This window comes from Lactuca saligna, chromosome 1 (assembly GCF_052625555.1).
Source record: "Lactuca saligna cultivar CGN05327 chromosome 1, ASM5262555v1, whole genome shotgun sequence".
Taxonomy (NCBI): domain Eukaryota; kingdom Viridiplantae; phylum Streptophyta; class Magnoliopsida; order Asterales; family Asteraceae; genus Lactuca; species Lactuca saligna.
Window position 1 is genome coordinate 175,257,043 of NC_136417.1, and position 10,571 is coordinate 175,267,613.

Consider the following 10,571-nt stretch of genomic DNA (forward strand, 5'->3'; position numbering starts at 1 on the left):
AAATCCTCTACCGGCTCCTCCCCATGCTGCTGCTACAGCTATTGTAGCTTCCACGGCAACCGTCTCTGTAAGAGCTACATAGAGCTCATCAAAATACTCTACCATGGAGGTCTTGATCGTCCCAAACAGTTCCGACAACTCGGCCCGGAACATAGCAGCAACCTCATCATGCAGGATCTCATAAATCCTAACATCCAACTCATCTGTGCTTATCTATCCGATAACCTCGGGTGGTGATGACCCACCCTGACCGCCCTCTCCTGCCCCCGATTCTGATCCGGATCCGCTCCCAGCATGCCTCGTAACCACCATACAAAAAAAAATACCGCAACATCAGATACCTCCCACTAACCTGGGAACCGACTCTCAACACAGCCCTAGGGGTTGTGACTTCCTTGATACGTGTATGGGTCCTTTGCTTTCTGTAGTATGGGCCCATACTACCTTCCACACCTACCCATATTTATACTAATTATCACCTCAACACCCTAGTGAAGAATAGGCATACCAAGCACTCAACCCTCACTCCTAGAGGAACACTAGAAATCTCATACAGAAAGAAACCCTAGGCTAGCAGGCATCACAAATCAAGCCACTCTATCATGAATTCCTGAAGATCCCTAGCCTAGTACTAGCATGTTGTTCTATCATATCACATAAACAAATAACTTGTATGGTATTTTGGGGCTACTTACTAGCTCCGACTGATCGTACCTCCACGTCCTCCTTTACTCATTTTTTAAGACCATTTTAATTTCTCTATTGAAAACTCTCCTTCATTTGATACTGGATTCACATGAATGTTCCTCCAATTCACTCAAACCAAGGCTCTGATACCAACTTGTAACACTCTAAAAATTCAAGCCAATTTAAAATTTTCAAAACAACCCAATTTCGTTAAGTCATTACAAAAAGGTTTTCAATACAATTATTATCAGAGTCTTCCCAGAACCGTATCTTAAAACATGAACATGAGGAGCGGTACGATCACGCCTTCGCCTTACCACGGTCTTCTGAAGTACCTGAAAAACATTAAACCACAACTGTAAGCCCAAAAGCTTAGTGAGATACCCCCAAAATACCAACCACATATACCACGCATAACATATCATAAGCGAACAGAACAACCATGCACTTTGGGTCTACTGTGTGACTAGTCCGCCCTACCGGGCCTTCAGTCCACCTGGTCCACCCTCTGAGTCTAGCCATATCCATCGAGTCTGTAGTGTACTTGGTCCGCCCACACCGGGCCTTCAACCCACTTGGTCCACTCTCTGAGTCTACAATATGACTGGTCCACCCGCACCGGGCCTTCAGTCGTCCTGGTCCACTCTCCGAGCCTCGGCATGTCTGGTCCGCCCTTACGGGCCTAGAGCCTATCCAGGCTGCTCTCTGGGCCTTCGGATTAACCAGTCCTCCCTGGGTATGTTGGCCTACAGCACAAAGAAGGACCCGCCTCAACCCAACCCCAGTATAACAACCATGTGCACATAAACATACAATCATATAATAATTTGCATCCAATCAAACCGATCTAGCATATCACAAAACATAACATCACCCTAACCAGGATACCGACCTAACCGGTCATTAGCATAGCATCATCCTATATACCAGGATACCGACCTTAACCAGGTCTCTAACATATACCATCCTAACTACCAGGATGAAAACATGACAAAACAATAACATAACAACGATACCCAGATTACAATCCGATAAAAGGCCGACCTTGGTGCCTTAGACGCTGTTGATATAATGAGGATAACTCACCTCGCAACTGTTGACTGAAAAGATAAGATCACACTGCTCCAACCTCCGACACGAACTCCACCACTGATAATACCAAAAAAAAAAACTGAACTCAATAAATACCAATAATTACCAAATTACCCCTAGAAACCAACTAGTCAACTCTTGGTCAAAGACAAAGTCCTCAGTCAAAGTCAAACTTCCTGACTGACTCTACTCGCCGAGTCAGCCCGCTGACTCGTCGAGTCCCTAGGCTCTGAAAACTCCCCTATCGCGACCCAACTCGCCGAGTCGCCCCAAGACTCTCCGAGTCCTACGAATTCTGAGTCACTTCCTGCTCAACTCACCGAGTCGTCCCTTGAATCACCAATTCACAGCTCAACCAAGAAAGGTGAGGACCTCACGACCAGACTCGCCGAGTCCAAGAACAGACTCGCCGAGTCCAAGGCTATCTTCAACCAACTTGTCAAGTTGCTGCCTATCTTCAAGTAACTCGCCGAGTACACCCATGTGACTCGCCGAGTACCCCTAGCTCTTAACCCATACAGAGGCTTTCCAAGCCATGCAGGGTTCCCAATCCATAGATCTACTCTTCTACTAGCCATCCATCATGTAAAGTGGCAAACTTTACATGAATCCAATGAGATCTAAGCATAATACACTCTTGGGCTAAGGTTTGGGACAAAAGAACTTCACCAACAACTATTGGGCATAGACTTGATGGCTTTCTGGATCATTAACAACTTAGATCTGAGGTAGCAACCTCAGATCTTACACCAAACACAAGATAGCACTACATATACTCCCAAAAATTCACAAATGATAGATCTAGATGGATAACAGCTCAAGCATCGAATCATTACCTCAAGAGAAGACTCCAACAGAAGAATAAGCCAAAGCCTTGCAAAGCCCCTTGCTCCAAGCCTCTTATTCTTCAAAGATCTCTTCAACAACACTCCTTCAAGATCCAAATGCTCTCTAATTCTCTCACAAACGAATATTAGGGTTTCTGGACTTCAAGGGAGAGTAAATAGGCTGGGGAGAGGGTATTATGTTCTTTATATAGGGCTCAACCCCCGGGATTAGGGTTTTCTCCACACAACACCAACTCGCCGAGTCCACCAATGTGACACGCCGAGTTGGTCACTTAACACGCCACCCGCAACGCGACTCAACTCACCGAGTCTATCCATCGACTCGCTGAGTCGACCTTCTTATTTACACCTTTATCCCTTCCACTTTACTTCTGAATTTCCGGGATGTTACAGTTGCATTTAGCTTGGATTTTTTATTTGATGATTAAATTTTGTTTATAGTTTAGTTTTTAGTTTTATAGTTTTTATTTTTGTTTTTAAATGGATACTCTTGATGCTATTATTGAGCATGATTTGCAAGCACTTGATGATGTGTTCGATCCAAAAAAAGATTTGGAGGAGCTTGAGAGGTTGCTAGCAGAAGACTAGGACGAAGAGAAAGAACAAGTAGAAATGCAAGAACCACATCGTGGTGTGATCATTATCACGATGTGGACCCCTTTTTTTGGGTTCTATTTTGAAGCATGTGGTGACAAATCTAACTTTGGAGAAAGTTAGAATGTACGATCCATTTCTGATAAGTGTCCAACCAGTTCCATCCCCTGTCAACATTCTTGAATTTTATGGATTCATGCTTTGCAGGATGATTTTCGAAACTAAACATGAAATACTACGAATCGATCGTCCCAAAAGGAGTATTAAGTGCAACAGATGTATTGGCATTGATTTTTTTAGAAGTTTATTAATTTGAGAGTCCAGCTCAAGACTCGCACAAAAAGGAGCGCTTATCGGAAGGCCGTCCGACATTTAAGTAACTTTGCATTTTCTTTTCGTTGTAGTTTTTATTTTTAATGATTATTATTTTTGTTGCAAGAGAATTTTTAGCTAAGAAATTGATGATGGGAAAAAGTGAAAACGTGGGGTGGAGTATTATGAGAAGAAGGCAAGAAGTGTGACATACGAATAAGTGTGTGATATATAATCGATATGGAGTAAACGAAGGAGTCTATTGAGCTTTCCATGCTACATATGAGAAGAAATTGATATGAGGGACCATTTGAGAAACTAGTTACTTCGAGACTAGTCGATTCATTCACCGATGAACATTTAAGAGTTTTCATGAAGATGCGATGCCAACCTAGCTACCTCGAGATGTGACTTTTTATTACATCGTGACTACTTTCTAGACATCTGAAGACTGCGATGTGCTAATTCTGAATGTGCGTTGTAACATTGATTTTTTCACAAGTTCTAGATTTCACAGGGTCCACGTCATGACCAACAAGCCACAACATGGCAATACTCCAATCAATTTTTTGAGCTATGAAGATTCGTTTTCCGCCTACCACTATGCCACGAGTCCACAAATCTCAATAAGGATGTTCAGTTCTAGGAGTGTTCTAGCAGACAAAGTCAAGTTTAGTATTGATAAGCAACCGACGACAGTCATCCTATCTCGTGACTACATTCCTAAGGCAAGTTTGTTCTTTTTCTCCCTCTTATTGTACAAGCTTTTCATTGTTTTTACACAATGATGGTACATTATAATTTAGGTGTGGGGTATGGGATCAAATTAAAGGAAAGAAGCTTGCTAGAAAAAATATATATGATAGATTTAAAAAAAATCTAACAAAAAATAGACTTGAAAAAATGGTGTAAATTAGAAAAATCTAGAAATAAGTTTGCTAGTATTGTGTGGGATATTTTGATGTGAATTCAAAGGTTTAGTTGAGCCAATATGTTATAGTATATTTGTGGCTTTCCAGTTCTAATGAAATCATGAGACAAAGACGTGAACTTGTGTAGTTTAAGGGACATAATATGTTTTGCATTGTATATTTGAAATGTATCTAGGAAAGCTTATATAGTCATTGCACTTTAGACTAATACCTTTAACCAATAAGGGTTGAGGTTAGGTTTCATTGTGTAAGAATATGTTTTTCTTTTATGTTTTTAGTTTGAGAGAAAAAGTGAGTTATGAAAAGAAAAAAAATTGAAAAAAAGAAAAAAGAAAAAAAAAGTTTTCAAAAGTTGTTGAGTGAATAAAAGTTTGCAAAGTATGAAGATCTTGAAGAAGTGAAGAATAAGGAAAATTGCCAAGGGATTATTCGATTTGTAATTTTCTTCTAGGTTATTTTACCATATGTATGCTTGGGAACATAACAAAAATTACCTTGAGGTCAAGAAAGTTTTTCAAGGATGTATTCAGAGGGATGCAGAAATGAGTGTAGTTCAAAATAAGTGGGGAACGTTTATAAGGATTGTGAGTATTTAAGACATGAGAAGTAATTAGGGTCTAGATACAAATATATACATTGAGGCGCGATATAATATGCAAATTCAAATTGGGTTATTCTATGTGATGTTGGTAGGAAAAATTCTGATATAGCATTACAACAATCTAGTTTGCTTGAGGACTAGCAAAAGATAAGTGTGGGGCATTTTGATATGGCCTTATTTAACTATATATTTTAGTCCATTACCTTAATATATTTGATTAAAATGTTATATTTTTAGATATATGATACTTAATATGATTAAAATATTCAGTTACATTTTAAATGGGAGTTAGGATGCAAAAGGAGGAGAACAAAGCTGAAAGAGACACAAAAGGATGTTGTTGGCAGCTTGACCCCTCGTCAGTGTTTTGACCATCTATAATGACTGATAACTCTAATTGCCAAGATTTAAAAGGATATGAAAACTAGATAAAAGTTTGGACGACTTTCTTGTTTGTTCCAAAATGTAAAATCCAACTCCCACAACGTGGTGATCACCACCACAATGTGGAAAATGGAAACTTTTCGATCATTAAGCTAATGTGGAGAATACGGGATATCTATGAATACCACGACATGGTGCCTCTTAACCACGTCGTGGTGGTCAGAATTTGGAAAGTATATACATTTAGGACATTAGATCGTTTCCAAAAGGTAAAGGCCTTAGGTCTACGCATATTCTAGAGGAAACTCCCTCCAAGGGTCGATTTCAAAGTTAGAGACTCAACTGGAGCAAGGATTTGAAGATTCAAGCGCTAATACATCGAGATTTCACTTAGGGTTTGCTTGATGATCATGTCTTGCATTCTTTTGGTGATGTTTTTATGCCTTAGTTTACTGAATATGGTGTAAAAACCTTTACTTTCACTAGATGTTGATGAACCCTTATTGATATGATTTGATTTCATTAGTATGATTAGTTGAATTTGGTTTTTACTTGTGTTAGATTGATTGCTTTTCATGTTAAAGTTATGATTTTTATTGTTATTTGTTGAATATTATTAGGATTAGATGATTACTCTATCTCTATGTACTTGGATCATTTGAATTTATGATCATTAGGTTAGTATGACTAGGAATTTGGTCATAAGCCTTGGGTTAGATAATATTAGTTGCCATTTGGTGACTTTGATTGTGTTAGAGGACATTAGATATCCACACTATGCTTAGATTGATTGTCATGATCATTGACGAGAAATCACTAGATCATATCGTTCATAGTTCAAGTATATTTAATTAATTATGTGTACACTAATTGGATGATCATTGTGTTTAGTTGTTCACTAAGTATTAGTACTAGGAAATCCGATCAAGATAGCTACTCATATTATAATTCAGTAATCAATTCATTAATCCATTGCATTGCTAATAAATCAAACATAAAAAATTGGGAGATTCGAATTCTTGTGGAAGTACTTCTTATTTAGTGTTTCCATTTAGTTCATTATTTTTGTTGATTAATTGAGCATTAGTTCAATTTGTTTACATAAAAATCTCGTCTTTACTTTTCATAGTTGTTAATTTAGTTAGCATTTGAATAATTTGATCTTATCCATCATATTCCTTGTTTTCGACACCCTTTCTTACCACAACTAAATTACTTCACGACTAGGTATACTGGCTATTCGTGTTTAAGATTCGATGAGATTAGATAAGACTTTATAAATAAAAACTAGTGTATTTATAAACATATCAAAGTTTTTGGCACCGTTGTCAGGGAACGTTTGTGTTTAGTTCAGATTTTTTATTTGATGCTTAAATTTTGTTTATAGTTTAGATTTTAGTTTTTAGTTTTGTTTTTAAATGGATAATCTTGATGCTTTTCTTGAGCATAAGTCGCAGGCACTTGATATATATTCAATCCAGAAAAAGATTTGTCGGAGCTGGAGAGGTTGGTAGTAGAAGACTTGGACGAAGAACAATAACAAGTTCAAACGCAGGAACCACGTCGTGGTGTGATGATTACCACGACGTGGACCCCTGTTTTTTCGGGTTGTGTTTCAAAGCATAGGGTGACGATTCCAACTTTAGAGAATGTTCTGATGTGTGATCCATTTTTGATGAGTGTCCAACTAGTTCCAACCCTTGTTGGAGAAAATCCAAGAGGAGTCAAGAAGTGTCAAATGCTTTCACTACCATGTTGGAGAAAATATTTTTATGATTGTGTGAGGCACAAACAACATAAAAATCATTTGTTGCTTGCTATTTTGAGGATCCTTTACTTAATCAAGAAATTAGCCAACTAATCACCACAAACACATTTAAACTCATGAATAAAAACATACAAGTAATGATAACATGTTAAACACAAAACATTCTCATAAAGATTCAAGAACTAGTTCATAGAGTCTTCAACATTCAACAAAAAGTCAAAGGATTTCACCAAAGTCAAACAAGTTTTGTCTAGCCAAGCATGACTAAACTTAAGAAAATAAAGTTAGAAAGATAGTACCTAACATTTTACAAGATTCAAGAGCAAAATGATGAAGTTCTTGATGGTTTTTGGTCTTCAATATGCTCCAAATTCTCCGAAAGAATGCTCCCAAGTTCGGATGTGCAAAAGTTGAGAAAAGTGGCACATGAACCTTCCCCATATAGAGCTCCAATTAAAATCCCAAAAATGCCCCTACAGGAATCCACGTGGGCCGCATGGAAACCTTATGTGGGCCGCATAAGAGTGATGGAATTTTGGGTTCTTCAACTGTTGGGCCTGCACAACTTAGTCTATTGGCTCAATTCGAGTCCAAGAATCTTTTAACCCATTTTTCTTCAAGTTCTCTTCAATTTGAACCCAATTTATCTTTTCCAAATCCTCCAAAACTCTTGAAATTGCCCAGTCATCAATTCCCGCACGCTTGAAAAGTTCTTCCATCTTTATTTAATTAAGAGGCCATCTTTCTCCATGCTCCATCCACCTAAAGCCAATTTTTTGCATCATCTCCACTAGATATTAAGCCCAAGATCCTTGTTGTCCTCCAAGTCCAACCGCTTTCCATACGTCCCGAACATTCCCGCTTTACTAGTCTCATTAAAATCTGCAATTATGCTCACGAAACTAGAAAGTACCTGAAATAGTCATAAAATAACAAAAATGAAAATACACATGAAATTTAACTAAAATGTGAATGAAATATAATAAAATAAATATAAAAAGAGTAAATAAAATAAACTATCAGTAATCCCAAAGATTGTCAAGAACGTCAAACCCGCCATAAAAAAACTTATTTCATAATTAAGAAACCAAATCACTTCTTATCTTAAAAAACTCCCCCTCCAAGTCTCAATGATCTTCAAATATGCTAATTATATAAGCCACCAAAAATGATCTTAAATCCGATAAATCATCGCTATGCTCCCCCTCGACAAAATGGAATAAGCATTGAAATTTAAAATCCGAAAAGGTCGAAAAAAATGTGACATTTTGCGAAACACGACCTTCCGAACCGCCAAGACTTGTAGGAATCCAATAATTATTGTTCACGAAAAAAAATATGTTCACGAAAAATTAAATTTTGTTCATAAGCCCTTGAATTTGTAATTATTTCGGAATTTGGACTAACACTGCCATGTTGCTGAAGTTACAGGGACCAAATGTGTAACATGAAGTTGTCTTCCCCAATTGATTGGATAAAACCAAACATCAACAGCGACTTGCGATATCAGTTCCGATTCCGAAATCAAAATAAGTTGATTGTTCCAAATACAATTTCTTTTCCGATTTGTGATTTTAGATACGATTCCGAGACCTTCATTTCAATTGTGATATTAGCTTCTATGTACGAGACCATTTCAATTTCGATTTAATCTCCAAATCGCAAATCAAATCTGATTCCTTCAACTCGAAAATCATTGATCATCGGAACCCAATACTTGACAAACACCAAAATCATCTTCTTCAAATTGATTTCCAGATCAAACTTGATTCAATCAATAATCATCACCATATCTATCTGTTCTTGATTGTTGTTCAGCAGAAACTAGAAACGAACCATTTTTGGCAAAACTCAAATCAAATTTCTTTAAGATGAATCAATGGACAATAAAAAAAAAAGGAGATTGAATAGATTTGAACAGGATGCAAGAAAAATCAGGATCGACTGAAAAACTAAGAACACAATTTAAGATGTATGACAGATTAATACGAGATTTTGAATTCATACAGTGAAAATGATAATCGATCGACTATTTTGACCAGGAAACTAGATAATGAACATTGATTCATTGAAGACTCCATCAAAACTCAAGAACAGACGAAGTGTTTGAACAATAAGAAAAGATTTGATAAATTAATTTGGGCTCAAATAAACAATGAACCATATCAGATTGTATTTTGGACCAAATAAAAAAAATGAATTTGGGCTCAAGATGAATCGGACGAACAATAAAAAGAAAAAAAAAATCGGTTAATATAAGTGGGCTGAACTTTCGCCTTGATCAAATGAATTTCAGATCTGATTGAAAATCCAGAACCTTCAAAAATCATATTTATTTTTATCCGGATTCCTTCCCAGGCTTTTCTCTTCTCCCAAACTTGCTAGTACTCAACCCTAGAGATGAAAGAAGTAAGAGCCCCTCTTGTCGCAAAATAGTAAATTAGGTTCAGTTGGAAAAACACCTATCGCTATGATACTGGGGAAAAATCACAACAACGATTTGATGATGTAGAATATGAGAACGAACATAATCATGAAGATGTATTTGGTGAACAAGATGTTTTATTCAACAAGATTAGAGAATTACACTAAAAGAAAATATTGAAATTTGTTTATTCTACCTAAGAAACCTCATCACATTTAACAACTACATCTTTCTGAAATGAATATTACATTACTATTTACTATTTATAAGGTACAAACAAGTCTAGGCCCATATCCCATATGTCATAAAAAAAGATTCATTCTTATTATCCATGGAATATTTTGAACCTTACACATGTGTATAAAAAGAAATCAAATTTAGTATCAATTTGTAACAAAATTTTGAACTCTGGATCAAAAGTGTAAATTTTAGACTAGATTTATAATAAAATTTAAAATTTTGATCAAAAGTGTAAATTTTGAAAGTAGGAAACCCGATAACCGGGAAAAGGGATAAAACCAAATATAATTCATTGTAATTGGGACTTAATCAGGAAAAAATAATATAAGGATTTAATTGAATATGTGGTCAAAATATAGGAACTTTATTGGAGATGTCCCTTATGATAATGATATTATTTTTTATATAATTTTCAATGGTGACTTTTATAAGTTGTTAGATAGCAATTATTAATATAAATATTTTGTGATGAAAGGTTTTATATAGAAAAAATAAAGGGGTGTTATATGAAAAATATGTTTTTTTTTGTTTAAATATGATTTTATAAAGCAAAAATAACACATTTGAAACAAAATTTTAAAAAATGTATGTAAAAAAACTAAATTTATGGTGAATTTGTACCAAAATTTTGAACTCTAGACAAAAAGTATAAATTTTGGACCAAATTTTTAATAAAATTTAAATTCTA

The 10,571-nt window shown here is 36.1% G+C and overlaps 1 long non-coding RNA gene across 1 annotated transcript; it reads right to left on the minus strand.

Annotated features, from left to right (window-relative positions):
- Positions 1–7,366: 7,366 nt before the first annotated feature.
- Positions 7,367–9,340, minus strand: LOC145001483 (uncharacterized). The gene is made up of 2 exons (XR_013661616.1): positions 8,626–9,340; positions 7,367–8,131 (listed from the first exon to the last, which is right to left on the minus strand). It is a non-coding gene; the product is annotated as an uncharacterized LOC145001483 (long non-coding RNA).
- Positions 9,341–10,571: the final 1,231 nt, after the last annotated feature.